Source organism: Coenobita brevimanus, chromosome 7 (assembly GCF_032717465.1).
Source record: "Coenobita brevimanus isolate Jiangsu-jjx chromosome 7, ASM3271746v2, whole genome shotgun sequence".
Taxonomy (NCBI): Eukaryota; Metazoa; Arthropoda; class Malacostraca; order Decapoda; family Coenobitidae; genus Coenobita; species Coenobita brevimanus.
Window position 1 is genome coordinate 15,011,546 of NC_136960.1, and position 19,452 is coordinate 15,030,997.

The following is a 19,452-nucleotide window of genomic DNA, read 5'->3' on the forward strand; positions in this document are numbered from 1 at the left end:
TCCAAAGTACTGGATCTGTCCCTTAGAGAGGAGAAATGCCTTTCAAAAGGACACAAAAAACTTGTATAAATGAGAGGCAAATCAGTATGTGATAAGAAATAATGAAGACTAAATAAATGCAGAGAACTGGGTTAAGGGATACATGTCTATGATGATATGTTACTTACCGTAGTGGAGAGAGAGAGAGAGAGAGAGAGAGGGGGGGGGGGTACAAACACCTCATTCTTCCGACAAGATAACCCGAGATAGAGCAGGTTACCAGATGAAAAAGGAAGAGCATAAAGAAGAGACAGATAAGAAAACAAATAAACACCCAGAAAGGATAAACAGACAGATAAACAACCCAGATGAACAGAAAGCAATATAAATGGACATAAAGATCACAGATAAAGGTAGGAGGAAACAGAACATCTTTTTTTCTTTATCCAACCACATATATTTACAGCTCATTCATGCTCTCTCCCTTTCCTCCTCCTCCGTATTCCTCTCCCCTTTCTTGTCTCCCTCTCATCATTTTTCGAGCTTCGTGGTTATGCTATTTTTTTTTCTGTATACGGTTTTGGAGTACTGTCACATATAAAGTCATTATTTAACTATTGGCAAAAGGTATGACTTTTTAGCGAAATTCATGAGTTAGTATATTTTGTTTCGTTTTCCATTTTTCTTGTTCTCCGCCCGATCCTTCCTTCATTCTTTCTCTCGTCTCCCCTCGTTCTTTTACTTTCATCGCTTGTCTTTTTCTCTTCCTTCCTTATATTGCCATGCCTTCCTTGTTCTGTTAGTCGTCGTCTTCCTTCCTCCCTCCCTCCTTCTATCTCACTCCTGTCATTCCTCATCTTTAGGCTTATTATAAACCAGTCATAATTACCTCATATTTCTTACTTGCGTCATCCTCTTACCATCTTTCTTTCCTTGCAATACCGTTTCCCCAGATAACGCTTTCAAGGATCATACCTTTGTGTATTAACTAGTGTAGTTCTGTAAATAATGTTGCACGATTTCAGCACATTGAAGCCATTATTGATAATTGAAACAACATTACCCATAAGGAAGTAAGTAAATGTATAGAACATGATTAGACACCAGATATCTTTAACTTTGTCTTGGGAGTGAAATTTTCCCCTAATTAGCACCCCTGCTAGAGATTCGGGTATTTAACAAGTAGAAAGGAAAATACATGTACAGGCCTTAGTTGTTCGAATCAGTATAGTTTTAATAGATTTTGTCCATTCTGTTTATGGAAGGAATGATTTATTGAATGACGTGTGTGAACCCTATTTTTATTCTCAAAGCCTCGTGGTACCTATATACAGGCGTTATGAGGCAGCTGGCATACTTAAGTTATCCGTTTTCCTTTGTTCTTACCATACAACCAAACCCCAGCCCACCACCACACCGCACCTGGCTATTACACCCCTAGACCGCCATCACACACCTACACCACCACCACACCCCAACTCCACCACAACTTCCCCACCCCACCTCTTCACTCCACCTGCTACAACTTCCCCGTCCCACCACCACACCCCCACACCATTACCACCACCTCACCCCACCACCACCACCACACCATCAGAGAGCCAATCAGCCAGCCTCCCAGTATGGTCACAAATCTAACCTGTGGTACATCAAACAAGGGCAGTGATGATGACGGCCAAGATCTGTTGAACTGATTCTGTCTGTTCGCTTTCTCGTCATATGACGCAAAGTACTAACAACTTAGTCACCAGTCAGCTTTTATTTCATTTCTACTTTAGTATGTTCCTTCCTTTGACGTTACTTCTCAGATTCATGTAGCGTAAGTTAAGATATCTTGTCATAAATCTGTCCATCCCATGTGCAGATCATGTGTATATGCAGTACAGAGTTAGGATGACGGTGCTGCTGCTGTTGAGATGACGAAGAAGTGAAGAGGAGAGTGTGAGAAAGGGGGTAAAAAAATTTATAAATGAAGTGGGAGACAGGGATGGAGAGTTGGTGGTCACTCGAAGATGGACTAGAGAGAGAGAGAGAGAGAGAGAGAGACCGGGATGGAAGGGAGAGTTGTGGAAGATAAATGGAGATGAGAGGGAAGAAAGGAAAGAAAAGTGGAATGGTAGTGGCTGGTGTGCGTGAGGGGAGAGAAGTGAGGAGGAGAGTGTGAGGGAGAAAGGGATGTTGAAAGGAAGGAGATACTGGAGTGGAAGAAGTGGAACCACAGAGCAGAAAGAGAGAGGATTCGGAGCGGACACACACACACACACACACACACACACACACACACACACACACACACACACACACACACACACACACACACACACACACACGCACGCGCGCGGGCTAATTTTATTATAAGAACATAAGAACATAAGAAGAGAGGATAACCGCAGTAGGCCGGCTGGCCCATGCTAGGCAGCTCCTAGAAGAGTAACTGAACTACTAGAATGAGATAAGGATAGCAAAGAAGAAGGCTCTCCCCCGCCCTCCAAACCCTCCAGCCGAAGCCGGCAGGAAAAAGTCAGAAAGAACACCACGCCGTATAGAAAAACTGGCGTGGACATTTTACAGGAAAGTGTGAAAGGAGAATAGAGACTATCATAGTGTAACCTGAAAAGAAAAAAATTATGAATTAGTATTGGTTATAAGATTTTCCTTATTCTATATCCACCCCTTATTTGTCATATGCTTATCTAGCCTATGCTTGAAACTCTCAATGGAAGAGATCCACCCCTTATTTGTCATATGCTTATCTAGCCTATGCTTGAAACTCTCAATGGAAGAGGCGGCAACTACTTTACTAGGTAGCTTATTCCATTCGTCTACTACTCTATTACCAAACCAATTTCTACCGATTTCCTTACTGAAACGGAATTTTTCTAGTTTGAAACCATTATTTCTAGTTCTATCCTGTACGCTCACTTTAAGTACCTTGCTAATATCTCCCTTATTTATACCATTCATCCACTTAAACACCTCAATTAAGTCTCCCCTTACTCTACGCCTCTCTAGCGAATGCAGACTTAGTCTTTTCAGTCTGTCTTCATATGACAGGTTCCGGACGTCATGTATCATTTATGTCATTCTTCTCTGTACATTTTCTAACGAATTAATATCCATTCTATAGTAAGGACACCAAAATTGTACTGCGTAGTCTAAATGTGGCCTTACTAATGCTAGATAAAGTTTCAGTATTACTTTAGATGATCTATTGCTCACACTTCTCGAAATAAATCCTAGGACCCGATTTGCTTTATTTCTCGCATTAATGCACTGTTGCCTTGGTTTAAGGTCGTTACTAATCATAACTCCTAGATCTCTCTCGCATTCCGATTTGCTAATTTCTTTGTTATCTAAGCTGTATTTAGTATCTCCAATGGTCTTACCTACGTTAAGTACTTTACATTTTTCAACGTTAAATTCCATTTGCCAAGTTTTAGACCATTTGGACAATGTATCGAGGTCTTTTTTAAGTTATGGCAATCGTCAGTCGAGTTAATGATACGCCCTATTTTTGTATCGTCGGCAAATTTGCTGATGCTGCTATTGACTCCTAAGTCTAGATCATTTATATATATGATAAATAATAAGGGACCGAGTACTGAACCCTGTGGTACACCGCTAGTTACTAATCCCCAGTCCGACTTAGTTCCATTTATTAATACTCTCTGCTTTCGTCCTTTCAGCCAGGATTCTATCCATTTTAAGATATCGCCGTCTATACTGTGTGCTCGAACCTTTCTAACTAACCTTTCGTGTGGGACCCTATCAAAAGCTTTACTAAAGTCCAGATAAATAACATCGTAAGCTTTATCGCTATCTACTGCCTCACAGACCTCCGAGTAGAATGACAACAAGTTTGTGAGGCAGGATCGTCCTTGCCTGAATCCGTGCTGACTTTCGTTTATAAGATTAAATCTTTCTAAGTGTTCTCTAATCTTAGTTGCCAAAATTGACTCTAACATTTTTCCTACTATTGACGTTAGACTTATCGGACGATAATTCGACGCAGCTGATTTATCACCCTTTTTAAAGATGGGCACTACGTTTGCGGTCTTCCACGCCTCGGGAACTTCTCCTGAACTTAAAGAGTCATTAAATAATGTTAAAAGTGGCTGACATAATTCTTCTTTGGTTTCTTTTATAATTTTTGCATATATATCGTCCGGACCTGGCGATTTTTGAGGTTTTAACTTATTAATTTCTTTCAGTACGTCCTCCTTACTAATGGTTATTTTACTAAGAATATTTTCCGCATTCTCATGGTAAATATTTGCTGCTTCAGGGACCGGGCCTAGATTTTCCTTGGTGAATACTGATATGAAATAATTATTTAGGATGGAGCACATTTCTTTATCTTCACTGGTAATGTCACCTGATTCTGTTCTGAGTGGTCCTATCCTATCTTTATTTTTCGTACGGTACATTTGATAAAAACCCTTGGGGTTTTCTTTTGATTCACTTGCAATCTTAATTTCATAACTTCTCTTTGCTTTTCTTATCTCCCTCTTTACTTCTCTATTTAAAATTGTGTACCGGTTACGTAAGTGTTCCTCTCCACGTTTTATTTTTCTATATATTCCTTTCCTTTGGCCTATGAGAGATTTTAATCTGTTGTTTAACCATCTTGGTTCTGAATTATTCGTTCTAAACGGTTTTGAAGGAATATATCTATCTTGGCCTCCGTGTATTATATTTATTAACTCATTATACTTCTCACTGGTCGAACGTCTGATTGGTACTGGAGCTGAGTTAATTTCCGTGACCTGGACTACATTCCTATCTACCACCTCCCCCCTCACAGACACCTGACGGACATTCCCACGTGTTTCCTGCGCCTGACCTATGACCTGGGGTTCCCTACTGACCTGGCATTCCCTCAAATAGCTAATCTCCCTGTGGAATACCATTCGAAAATAAGCTCTTAAGCCATCGAAATCTCCTAGACGAAAATTAGGAACAGTGGAGGTATTTTCAGTGGAACAGACATCCCAAATAAATTTGAACTTAATTTCTTCATGATCGCTATTACCAAGTCGTCCACCAACCTCTATATCGCTAATGATATTTTCTTTATTAGCTAAAACCAAATCTAGTATATTATTACCTCTGGTGGGCTCCCTGATATACTGATAAAGGAAATTATCCTGTACTACCTCTAGAAATTCCTCTGATTCTGCATCTCCTGTCTGATTTCTCCAATCTATCCTTGGCAGATTAAGGTCCCCTACAATTATTACTAAGCTGGACTGTGATGCTTTCCTAATTTCCTCCCAAAGGTATTTACTATCAGCTCTACTTAATTTAGGAGATCTGTATATTGCTCCTAAGACTAATTTCTCCCTGTTGTTACTAATTTCAACCCAGACACGTTCTGTGTTCCTATTTACTTTAATGTCTGCTTTATTGTAACAGTTTAATGAATCCTTTACATAAATAGCTACCCCTCCCCCCTTTCTTCCCTGACGGTTTGACACAAAAATATTATAGCCTTTTATCTGATATTCTGCTAAATATTCTCGAGTGTCTGTATTCATTCAAGTTTCACTAATAACGGCAATGTCTATTTTCTCTGTACAAATTAAAGCCCTCAGTTCATCCATTTTATTACGTAAACTCCGGCTGTTTGTGTAGTACACTTTCAGATTATTACTAGTAGCCTCTACCTTGGCATTTACTGTTATTTATTTTATTACTGACTGGGAAACTCTTTACTTTACTAATATAAAATTTTTTTGTACTGTCGCTTATCGCCCTTCTATCATCGCTTGTTCTATCATCTATCATCGCCTGCTCAATTTGAGGTGCCTGAGTGGATGTATCTACACTATTGGTTGAACTTTTGTTCTTAATTTTGCAAGTCTTGATGCATCTATCCAAACATGGTAATAATGATTTCTGAGTGTAGTTGCTGCATCTTCCTGTACACCTACTTCTCAATCTCGATAAAATCCCTCCAACTCCCTATCTATCATTCCAGCTAAAACAGTAACTCCCTGCCTGCTAAGACGAGTCCCATCCCAACTATACAAGGCACTCCGTCCATAAAACCGGTCCCAGCTGTCTATGAAAGGTATTGCATTATCTTTGCAATACCTTTCAAGGCGGCAATTAAACCCTATTGCCCTGCTCAACCATTCCCTTCCAACCCGCCACCTTGGTAAAACACCAAGCACTACAGGGGTTCCTCCCTCTCCCTAACCTTTTCTAACATCAACTTGTACCTTTTCCACAGTACCTCACTCTTACGGCTACTAATATCATTGCCTCTTACACTGAGGCACACAGTGGGTTTGTCACCACTTTCCTTTACGATATTTGAAATTTTTTCTACCACATTAGCTACCCTGGCCCCTGGAAGACACACATGTTTAGCGAGTGGAGTATACATAGCCCTGTTCAGATATCTCACCTGGGAGTCTCCAACAACAGCAACATTTTTCTTACCTTTCTTGTTCTGTTTATACTTACCTGTATTGGAAGTTCTCTCATCGTCCTTCTCCTCTACTTCCCTCTCTGCCTTCCCTTCACATTCGTCCCGTAGTGCGTCGAAGGCATTAGTGGTCTTAACTTCCGTTTGCTTCTTAAGAGTGAACTTCGTTGCACCCTTGTTAACTAGTGTCCAACCTTCAGCCTTTTTTCTTTTCTCCTCCAACATCTCCTCCAACAATTCCCTCATTTGTGCCTTCTCCTGCCTGAGAATTTGTACCTCCCGCTTCAGTTCGAGAAGTTCCTCCTTTAATTCAAGGTAGTCCTTTTCAATACCTGCAGTGGGGACACAGCTCTCTGCAGGTAATTTAGGCGATTTAGCAGATCCTAAATTTCCACCCCGACCAAGTTGCAAACTTCAAGAATTTGATGAGGACACTAAGAGTAATAACAAGGGAGGTTAATTGGTGTTGATACAGGTTACACTAATTGTTACCTCGTTTATCAGTTTACGAGCTGGCTATTATCTCACAGTTTCCGTGGTCTGGCAAGAATGTTCCGACTTTGCTTAAACTTTTGTGGATGAGTACAGGGTGGTGCGAGACAGGAAGGTGTTGGGTAAGACCAGACTGAAAATAAGTGGTGCAAGGGGAGCCATCCTCCTTCCATTACCAGCTCATCAGGTTTAAACCTCCTCTACATATTCCTAAGGAGGAAAAACCGTATTCTCGACATTTCAGTAATTGCCTAACCCAGCGACAGAGAATGAGTCCCACAGTGCAACAGTGCAGGTTTGCCGAGCAGCAGTATGGCAGACGTAAGGGTAATCGGCCTCTCAGTAACTCAGTGATAGAGGCCTTTCTAGGCCTGGCCCCTGGGAGGATCCGTTAGAATCAAAACAGGGCAACTCATATTTTCGTCTAGTAACTTGATTGCTTATTTAGAATCTGAGAAGTCATAGGTGTGATGGAGTATGAGAGAAAATGAAGACTTGGGAGACACCTACACCTATGCAGAATGGTGTTAGTATAAGTTTAGGATTTTGCAGTATATATGTGGTCAGTGAAATTGTTTTTGTACCTGGCTTGGATCTGCTCATCTGCCAGTAGGGTGGGGAGATGTGAGAGGATGTAACTGTGATGTGGGTGGGAGGATATAGGAGGAATTGGGATGTGGGTGGAATTGTGTTGAAGGGAAGAGTTATGAGAAGATAATAACTGTAGTATCGTGGATGGGTATGGAGCCAGTGTGAGTGTGTGTGTGTGTGTGTGTGTGTGTGTGAGAGAGAGAGAGAGAGAGAGAGAGAGAGAGAGAGAAATGTCTGAAAACCAAAACCGTAAAAAAGAATGAGTTTCCTCCCTTTTTTGTGAGGGTAGGGGAAAGGTAGGGCGATTAGACAGAGAAAGGAAGAGTGGGATGGTGAGTGATTATGTAGGGGTAGAGATGTGAGGGAGAGTAGGAACTTAGACAGTCAGGAGAGTAAAAGGATGGGTATAATGTAGGAATGAGGAGGGAACTGGAAGAAGGTTGTGAGTTTAAGGAGGAGTGTGAGCCTGTAAGGGGAGGATACGAAAGGATTTTAAAGTATTAGGTACGGATACTTATCTGCTTCGAGACTGCACCACCACAACATCTCATATTAACAAAGACCTTTAATCACTACCATCACCACTCTCACCGCTCCCATCAGCTACTGTTAACACCTCTCCTGCTGCCATCCCAAGCCTGTCGTAGCACTACAACTTTTCCTGTTAACAAACCTCATCAATCATAATCATGATCAGCTACTAACACCACCACCCAGCCTACCATTACATCGATACACCACTACAAAGACTAACCTCCCTCAATCCACCACTTTTCTTACCACCATTAACACCTACCCCACCATCACCACCACAGCCACAATTATCGCAACTGCATACCACTGTGAAAACTGTTTCCTACTTTCTTCCCACCATTAATTTTATCGTAATTACCACGCCTGCTTCCCCATCAACTGTCCTGCTCCATGCAGGATATGGGGCAGTTTCGCTTTACAGTTATGGTGCCTACTTTGTTCCATTCTTACCTGTCCACATTGCTCACTCCCTACCCTTTATGCTCCCTGCCTACCTTGCCCCCTCCGTCTGTCTGTCTGCATGCATTCCCTCGTGCCTTGCAGAGTGGCTTTTGTTTGTAGTGACCTTGGTATGAATGTCAGCATTACCACGTCGATGCATGCCAGCGACGTATCTGCAGTCATATACACAGGTGGGGGGTGAAGGGAGGGGTGAGGGGGAGGCACCACATTGCTTGACACGTAATCTCATGTGAAGCCTGTCTCACCTCTCAGCCTGTGGTAGTCACCCCTCTTCACACTTAACACTTTCAGTCCGAGGACATACTTCTGATTTTATTCCTGCTTTCTCCAGATGTTTTTATTCAGATCAGAATGACACCCATGTAGTAAATAGGCTGTTGAAGCATGTATCTACTAATTCCGGTTCATATACGAGTATGCATTGTTCATCTCTAATTGTTAGTCACCTTATCGTACTTAGTAACAGTCTCTGTGTCTATTTGTCTGTTTATCAGTGTATTTTATTGACAGCACATTACCAACAACATCGAAGGATATATTCCACTGCCCCCCAGCTTTCCTGCTATGTACGGTACTGACCTACAGTGAGGGTCACGGTGACACACACACCTCCACCACCATGCGCAGACGGTCTTAACGCCATACCTCTGTCCAGACAGGGGCAGTGTGGATACAGTAGGACCGAACGAGCTAGGCGAGGCAACTGGAACGCGGCAGGATTATTCAAGACTAGGCAGAGACATGCTGGGTAGATTGAGACTGGACGAAGGCAGTTTGCATTGATTGGGGATTATTATGATAGTGGGTCGAGCAAAGTTGGATCTGATTAAGCCGAACGGCATTGATGGGGCAAGTCTGGAGTGTGACAGGCAGGACTGAATTGTGACAAGCAAGACGAAGTAGTTTAATCCATTTCACTTCCAGCAGCACCACCACCACAACATCAACGGCGGCTGGGTGGAGTGTGGATTGGTGCCGGCACGCGCCCTGGTCGCGGGGTGGACAGTGTGGAGGGTGCAATTGGGAGAGGGAGGTGGAGGTAGGCAACGTGGGAGGAAGGGAGTTAAGGCTGAGGTAAATATTGAAGTGAAAGTGTTAGCTGGGCATTAAAGATACGTATGCGACTACACATCTTTTAAATGCTAATCCAGTGTCAAAGTCTACCACATTCAAAGGCAATATCACCTAGCTGTTGCATAACTTGACTAGAATCGCATGTCAGCTTATCTTTTAATTCGACCCGTCTGTTGCTAAATATTTGTCAGCTGTCATCATGACCCTTGAAACTTCTATACATTTGATCCTCTCGTAGTCTGCACTTTGCTAAACTAAAACAGTCTTATTTTATACGTATCCCGTGTGGATTGTTTATCAGTTTACGTATGTTTTTTGTCACCCATAATTGGTCTCTACAGGTAAGGGAGACAGGGCGTATGTAAGTGTGTATCGCCTGTCTAGCATCATTCCACTCAGATAATCCCTCTGCTGATCCTCATCCATCTCCTTTAGTCCACTTTCGCATCAGCATCCTTCTTCTTCTTTTTCTTCTTTTGTATTAATCCTACTCTCTTTTGGTTCGACTATACTCGTAGTATGCAAAAACGAACGGTAGAAGAAAGGCTGGTGAACGTTAAGCCATCAGATCAGACAGCCATAAAGGTGTCACCTGGGTAAATGAATGTGGAGGATTGAACACAGTGTTAGTGTTATGTGCTGACGTTCTCCATCATGGATTCAGAGTCCTTTGAAAATCCACGTGTTCATACTCACCTTCCCTCTGGTAGCAGTTACGTTGAGCATTCGGTGTCGCAAAGGAGAGGGCATCCTTGGACTGTAAGTTACTGTGGCTCAACCGGTAGAGAGGTGGCGTGCGGTCCAAACGGGCCCAGGTTCAAATCCCGGCTGGGGCAGGGAACAGTTTAAGGATTTGAATTTCATTAAAGCAGGCTTTACTGATCTACCAGAAGACCCGCCGACATGTCGTAAAAATACCCCCGCTAATACCAATACACCAGTCCTGTATGAGACAGCCCTAGCATGTATTCAATATGGACGGTGGGTGTTGGCGCCGAAATGGTGACATGTAGAGGTGTATGGTATGTAGGAGGACTGCTGGGCCTTGATAGCAGGCTGTGAAGCCTATGCCCAGAGTCGGACACATAAAAAAAAAAAAAGACACTATGGGGTGAGTTCGTGTACCATTCACTACATGGTGGTTACTTGTTCTTGCGTGGGTAATAATCAACATAATTTTGAGGTGATAGGGTACCTGATAGTGACGTAATAAAGGAAACAAACAAACAAACAGTATCACAAGACGGTAATTTACTCTGTCCACGGTGAAGCTGTCGCGCAGGATTTACCTTTACTAACAAATTATCTATACTAAGGGTGTCCTGGACTACCTCTCCTCTCAGTGTCTCATAATCCGTAAAACATGACATTTTCATACTAATTTTGGCCTCGCCTTGTACCCAGAAGGGCGACAGTGGCAACGCCTTTAAATGAGAGGTTAAACCCCAGTGTTGTGGCAAGTTTAGCGAAGTCGATACCCCTTACCATCACTCTGCATTGAAGTTCCGTCGATAACTGCAGTAGATGGTGACATTTAGTATCACCAGCCTGACAAAGGTGAACCCCAACTTGGTGTCGTAGCCAAGCCGACCGAATTTACAGCTCTGAGATCCCTCTTGCTGGCGTGGTTATCAGAGCCACCGATCTTTCTTTAGAGTTACAGTCTCATCAGCCATGATGCCATCTTGGTGAGAATGATACAATCTTTTATGGTCGCTAAGAGGATGAGGAGCTCAGCGCATTGTGTGAGGCGGGAGGTTCCCTGCAGCACCAGTACTGTTGTGGTGCTTATTTGTCACAACTCATGTACCCAGGGATCGGAAAGGAAGGTAAGGTGTGGGTAGAGGCAGAGCATTGTCTGAGATGGGAGGTTCATGAGATGTTTACTGGATGCAACACAGGTCCCCGGCTGTATGGAAGGAACTTGTGAGCTGGAAATGATGGTTGGGGTGATGGTTGTGTTGGGAGGGACGTGGGTGTTGTGGAGCTATTGGGGTAAGTATGTGCGGGTGACTGGGGTGGTGATTGTGTAGGGAGAGAGTCAACTGTTACGTAGTTATTGGTGTACATGTATGGGGAGTGGCCGGGATGTTGGTTGTGTTTGGAGGAACTTGGTTGTTCTATAGGTATTGGGGTAAGGGCGTGGGTGGCGGCTGGGGTGATGGTTATGTTGGAGAGAACTAGGGTGTTGTGTAATGATTAAGGTAAGGGTGTGGGGGTGGCTGAGATGATGGTTGTGTTGGGAGAAACTTGGATGTTGTTGTGTAGGTATTGGGGTAGGGTATGGGGAGTGGCTGGGGTGATGGTTGTGGTGGGAGGGTCTTGGGTGTTTTGTACGTATTGGGGTAAGGATGTGAGTGTTGAGGGACAAAGAGAGGGCGTGTCTGGAAGTCAGACCATGGTAGAAATTGACAGATTGTAGTAAGGAAATTTGACGGGAGCTAGCTCACTCACCACCCGCCCTTGATCTCTTTCACAGCACGTCCCACATGGTAAGGGAGTCTATGAGGAAAGGGAGACTGAGAACAAGATGGAAGGATGAAGTGGAGGAGTACATGAGGGAGAGTGGTTTGGGATGGCGAGGAGTGATGATAAATGTTGATTAGCTAGGAGGTTGTTTTTCTCGCAGTCCTCTTGAACTCAGGGATTAGACGTGTGGTAAAAGAAAGAAAGATGGATAAGCAGACAGTTAGATACATAAACAAATAGACAGTCAGACAGATAGATGGAGAAGAGGAAAAAAATGATAGACGTCCTAATGTTAGCAGGGAGTCAGACTAGGCAATACCCACTCTGTCTCCAGTGTTTATATGATTGTCGTCGTCATGGCAACTCCAGTGTTTACTTACAGTCCTTCCTACGTCACTTACCTATATACCCTTCATCGACATCCATTATCCTAGGCCTCCCTGTCTCACACTCTGCTCTCACTAGCCCTCTACCCCTCCCCCTCACTGCACACACACACACACACACACACACACACACACGCTTTCGTGAGGTCAGTCTGTTCTGACGTGCTAGAGACCTGTGGTAGTGTTGTGCTAGTGTGTTTTAGTGATCTGTGTTAGTGTGTTGTGGTGTCCCGTAGTGACCCGTGATAGTGCTGTGCTACCTTGTGTGAACTAGTGCGTAATGGCTTCCTCAGCAGAGAGCTGTGTCCCCACTGCAGGTATTGAAAAGGACTACCTTGAATTAAAGGAGGAACTTCTTGAACTGAAGCGGGAGGTACAAATTCTCAGGCAGGAGAAGGCACAAATGAGGGAATTGTTGGAGGAGATGTTGGTGGAGAAAGAGAAAAAGGCTGAAGGTTGGACACTAGTTAACAAGGGTGCAACGAAGTTCACTCTTAAGAAGCAAACGGAAGTTAAGACCACTAATGCCTTCGACGCACTACGGGACGAATGTGAAGGGAAGGCACAGAGGGAAGTAGAGGAGAAGGAAGGTGAGAGAACTTCCAGTACAGGTAAGTATAATCAGAACAAGAAAGGTAAGAAAAATGTTGTTGTTGTTGGAGACTCCCAGGTGAGATATCTGAACAGGGCCATGTATACTCCACTCGCTAAACATGTGTGTCTTCCAGGGGCCAGGGTGGCTAATGTGGTAGAAAAAATTTCAAATATCGTAAAGGAAAGTGGTGACAAACCCACTGTGTGCCTCAGTGTAGGAGGCAATGATATTAGTAGCCGTAAGAGTGAGGTACTGTGGAAAAGGTACAAGTTGATGTTAGAAAAGGTTAGGGAGAGGGGAGGAACCCCTGTAGTGCTTGGTGTTTTACCAAGGTGGCGGGTTGGAAGGGAATGGTTGAGCAGGGCAATAGGGTTTAATTGCCGCCTTGAAAGGTATTGCAAAGATAATGCAATACCTTTCATAGACAGCTGGGACCGGTTTTATGGACGGAGTGCCTTGTATAGTTGGGATGGGACTCATCTTAGTAGGCAGGGAGTTACTGTTTTAGCTGGAATGATAGATAGGGAGTTGGAGGGATTTTATCGAGATTGAGAAGTAGGTGTACAGGAAGATGCAGCAACTACACTCAGAAATCATTATTACCATGTTTGGATAGATGCATCAAGACTTGCAAAATTAAGAAAAGTTCAACCAGTAGTGTAGATACATCCACTCAGGCACCTCAAATTGAGCAGGCGATGATAGATGATAGAACAAGCGATGATAGAAGGGCGATAAGCGATAGTACAAAAAATTGTTATATTAGTAAAGTAAAGAGATTTCCAGTTAGTAATAAAATAAATAACAGCAAATGCCAAGGTAGAGGCATAACTACTAGTAATAATCTGAAAGTGTACTACACAAACAGCCGGAGTTTACGTAATAAAATGGATGAACTGAGGGCTTTAATTTGTACAGAGAAAATAGACATTGCCGTTATTAGTGAAACTTGGATGAATACAGACACTCGAGAATTTTTAGCAGAATATCAGATAAAAGGCTATAATATTTTTGTGTCAAACCCTCAGGAGAAAGGGGGGAGGGGTAGTTATTTATGTAAAGGATTCATTAAACTGTTACAATAAAGCAGACATTAAAGTGAATAGGGACACAGAAAGTGTCTGTGTTGAAATTAGTAACAATAGGGAGAAATTAGTCTCAGGAGCAATTTACAGATCTCCTAAATTAAGTAGAGCTGATAGTAAATACCTTTGGGAGGAAATTAGGAAAGCATCACAGTCCAGCTTAGTAATAATTGTAGGGGACGTTAATTTGCCAAGGATAGATTGGAGAAATCAGACAGGAGATGCAGAGTCAGAGGAATTTGTAGAGGTAGTACAGGATAATTTCCTTTATCAGTATATCAGGGAGCCCACCAGAGGTAATAATATACTAGATTTGGTTTTAGCTAATAAAGAAAATATCATTAGCGATTTAGAGGTTGGTGGACGACTTGGTAATAGCGATCATGAAGAAATTAAGTTCAAATTTATTTCGGATGTCTGTTCCACTGAAAATACCTCCACCGTTCCTAATTTTCGTCTAGGAGATTTCGATGGCTTAAGAGCTTATTTTCGAACGGTATTCCACAAGGAGATTAACTATTTGAGGGAATGTCAGGTCAGTGGGGAACCCCAGGTCATAGGTCAGGCGCAGGAAACGCCTGGGGATGTCCGTCAGGTGTCTGTGAGGGGGAGGTGGTAGATAGGAATGTAGTCCAGGTGACAGAAATTAACTCAGCTCCAGTACCAAACAGACGTTCGACCAGTGAGAAGTATAACGAGTTAATAAATATAATACACGGAGGCCAAGATAGATATATTCCTTCAAAACCGTTTAGAACTAATAATTCAGAACCTAGATGGTTAAACAACAGATTAAAATCTCTCATAGGCCAAAGGAAAGGAATATATAGAAAAATAAAACGTGGAGAGGAACACTTACGTAACCGGTACACAATTTTAAAAGAGAAGTAAAAAGGGAGACAAGAAAAGCAAAGAGAAGTTATGAAATTTAGGTTGCCAGTGAATCAAAAGAAAACCCCAAGGGTTTTTATCAAATGTACCGTACGAAAAATAAAGATAGGATAGGACCACTCAGAACAGAATCAGGTGACATTACCAGTGAAGATAAAGAAATGTGCTCCATCCTAAATAATTATTTCATATCAGTATTCACCAAGGAAAATCTAAGCCTGGACCCTCAAGCAGCAAATATTTACCATGAGAATACGGAAAATATTCTTAGTAAAATAACCATTAGTAAGGAGGACGTATTGAAAGAAATTAATAAGTTAAAACCTCAAAAATCGCCAGGTCCGGACGATATATATGCAAAAATTATAAAGGAAACCAAAGAAGAATTATGTCAGCCACTTTTAACGTTATTTAATGACTCTTTAAGTTCAAGAGAAGTTCCAGAGGCGTGGAAAACCGCAAACGTAGTGCCCATCTTTAAAAAGGGTGATAAATCAGCTGCGTCGAATTATCGTCCGATAAGTCTAACGTCAATAGTAGGAAAAATGTTAGAGTCAATTTTGGCAAATAAGATTAGAGAACACTTAGAAAAATTTAATCTTATAAACGAAAGTCAGCACGGATTCAGGCAAGGACGATCCTGCCTCACAAATTTGTTGTCATTCTACTCGGAGGTCTATGAGGCAGTAGATAGCGATAAAGCTTACGATGTTATCTAACTGGACTTTAGTAAAGCTTTTGATAGGGTCCCACACGAAAGCTTAGTTAGAAAGGTTCGAGCACACAGTATAGACGGCGATATCTTAAAATGGATAGAATCCTGGCTGAAAGGACGAAAGCAGAGAGTATTAATAAATGGAACTAAGTCGGACTGGGGATTAGTAACTAGCGGTGTACCACAGGGTTCAGCACTCAGTCCCTTATTATTTATCATATATATAAATGATCTAGACTTAGGAGTCAATAGCAGCATCAGCAAATTTGCCGACGATACAAAAATAGGGCGTATCATTAACTCTACTGACGATTGCCATAACTTACAAAAAGACCTCGATACATTGTCCAAATGGTCTAAAACTTGGCAAATGGAATTTAACGTTGAAAAATGTAAAGTACTTAACGTAGGCAAGACCATTGGAGATACTAAATACAGCTTAGATAACAAAGAAATTAGCAAATCGGAATGCGAGAGAGATCTAGGAGTTATGATTAGTAACGACCTTAAACCAAGGCAACAGTGCATTAATGCGAGAAATAAAGCAAATCGGGTCCTAGGATTTATTTCGAGAAGCGTGAGCAATAGATCATCTAAAGTAATACTAAAACTTTATCTAGCATTAGTAAGGCCACATTTAGACTACGCAGTACAATTCTGGTGTCCTTACTATAGAATTGATATTAATTCGTTAGAAAATGTACAGAGAAGAATGACTAAAATGATACATGACGTCCGGAACCTGTCATATGAAGACAGACTGAAAAGACTAAGTTTGCATTCGCTAGAGAGGCGTAGAGTAAGGGGAGACTTAATTGAGGTGTTTAAGTGGATGAATGGTATAAATAAGGGAGATATTAGCAAGGTACTTAAAGTGAGCGTACAGGATAGAACTAGAAATAATGGTTTCAAACTAGAAAAATTCCGTTTCAGTAAAGAAATCGGTAGAAATTGGTTTGGTAATAGAGTAGTAGACGAATGGAATAAGCTACCTAGTAAAGTAGTTGCTGCCTCTTCCATTGAGAGTTTCAAGCATAGGCTAGATAAGCATATGACAAATAAGGGGTGGATATAGAATAAGGAAAATCTTATAACCAATACTAATTCAAAAAAATTTTCTTTTCAGGTTACACTATGATAGTCTCTATTCTTCTTTCACACTTTCCTGTAAAATGTCCACGCCAGTTTTTCTATACGGCTTGGTGTTCTTTCTGACTTTTTCCTGCCGGCTTCGGCTAGAGGGTTTGGAGGGCGGGGGAGAGCCTTCTTCTTTGCTATCCTTATCTCATTCTAGTAGTTCAGTTACTCTTCTAGGAGCTGCCTAGCATGGGCCAACCGGCCTACTGCAGTTATCCTCTCTTCTTATGTTCTTATGTTCTCTCTCTCTCTCTCTCTCTCTCTCTCTCTCTCTCTCTGCTACCATCAAAGTTACCTTCTTGTTTAGAGCATGTAGAACATCTGTAAAACACACCGTAGGCGTTTAACAGTTTTTCCATTCACCTCTCTAATCACTTCATATGGTTGCATTGAAATTCCCTTGTGTTTCGTTTTTCAGGACTTGAAGACACTTCACATGAAAAGCGTATTTCTTATAAAAAAAAAGTATTTTCATGATAACTCCATAAGATCTCTTTGCCGTTGTTAATCACTGCTGTCCAGACACAAAATGTAGTGCACACAACACCTACCCTGCTGTTACTGTAATATCGCCCTCTGCTCCACGACACACCATATGCACCTCACACACACACCACACTTTTTTTTTTTTTGCGTCTCTGTTCATAGCAACAAAAAATAAATAAATAAATAAAAGTTTGTTCTTCGTGTTTTGCAAATTTACAAGCAATTTTTAAAAAGTGTTTGCATTCATAGTTCTTATGTTCACAACCACAAATATCAGCAGATTTTAGGCACGTACTATATTACCTGCCATAAAAATCCATGTTTTCAATTACTGTTATCAGCACAACTCTCAGTCACATATATAGTCATGAGTATATTTGGAACTCCCCGTTTTAAGCGCGTACCGGGTCTGTATTCGTGTCAATATACAAGATTGTGAAACCCGCCATGACTGTGCCTGGATGACAAATACACAGCAACAGCAACTACCACATAATGATAAGGCAAGTGAACAACCAACGTCCCCTTCAACCACGTAGCGGTCTGCATGCTGTGATGAACACTGCATGAGTGTGAGGTTAGGATGTGATGATGGCAGTTCCTCACGCACAGCCTAAAATGATGTGTAGCTTAATCTTTACGATCAATGTTTTTTCCTCATATTTCCAGTTGTGCTTTTAAAATTGCATCTGTGTTTTGTCATATTACTCGCGTTCTAAACACTTGCTATACCTATCTCCTCTCTTCCCTCTTGTATATACTGTACATATATTAGGCTACATTCTCTCCTTTCAAGTTATTCGTTTGTCACTGTCCCATTTCTTCTATCTCTTTTTTCCCCACTCTCCCCTTCTCCTCTCTTCATTCTTCTTTCATTCCTCAGTCTTCCTTCTACCTTGTCTTTTTTCTTCATTATTTTCTTTTTTCTTTCGTCGCCCTTCCTCCAGTTCCCTCGTAATCATTTGTCTTCCCAGTTTTATAGTTTCTCTTCTTTGCCCACACCCCCCTCAGATTCTCTTCTTTACTCCAATTTTCCTTACTCTCTCTTCACTTTTGCTGTATTTCTCGTAATATTCGTCTTCTTTCTTCACTCCTCAAAGCATTCTTCGCCACTTGTCTCCTTCGACTCAAGTTCTCGGTCCTCTGCAGCATTCAGTCCCAAAAAGAAGAGAGAGATAAGACAAGCAACCACCTCGGGATATCAGTGCTTCAGCAAGTAAGCTGAGCAGCACCTCAGGAAAAAAGTCAGCACAGCAACATCGAGCTCCATAAATGAAAGAAAGAATTAGCCACATGATGCCCCACCGCTGCATGTGTCTCAGTAAATCATTGTATTAAACTGTAATAGCCCAGCCATGACAGTGATATCCAACTACCGACAGTCCCAGTAGCAATGCAAAAGGACAAGCCACGTGACGATCCTGGCGTGGCAGTGTCTCAGCAAATTTGAGTAGTAGACTTAGCGTCTTAGGGGCCGGACACACTTGCCCCGAACATGAGATTGACAAGATGAAACGAAGCACCGGGTTTGAGTTGCATCAATATTCGAGTCTGAACGTTGGACGGACCCCTGAGCCTCGTTTCTTCTTGACGATCACGTGTTCGGGGGCAAGTGTGTCCGGGCCCTTAGCATGTTATAGTACAGCAGCACCCCAGTAGTATAGCCTAAACAAGACACAAGACACCGTATTCAGCACCTCAGAAAGAACGTCGATTTTTTGCCACGCCACATCTGCTGATACGTGAGAGGGTTTGGCAGACAATGGAGTGAGAATTGAGCAGAAACAAACCACTGAAAAAATAAGAAGCTTAAGACTCATTGTCTTCAGCCCGAGTATTTGTTTATGCATTTCTTGCTACAGTACCTCCAGACGATTTTATTCTTTTCAGGAGAGGCTTTTCGAACTATAAGGCTTAGATTAACCCTCAGTAAGTTTCTCAGTGCTTCTATGTTCTAGGCACCTAAATAAAATCTTTGTTGGGAGAAACAAAATAATTTCATTTCATAGGATGTAATGGTTTAAACGCGAAATGCAGTAAAGTGTAGAAGCTGCCGAATGCACAAGAACTCATCTAGACAATGATGGTCGTAAGGAGAAATGTCACTCACCAAGGTTATCGAA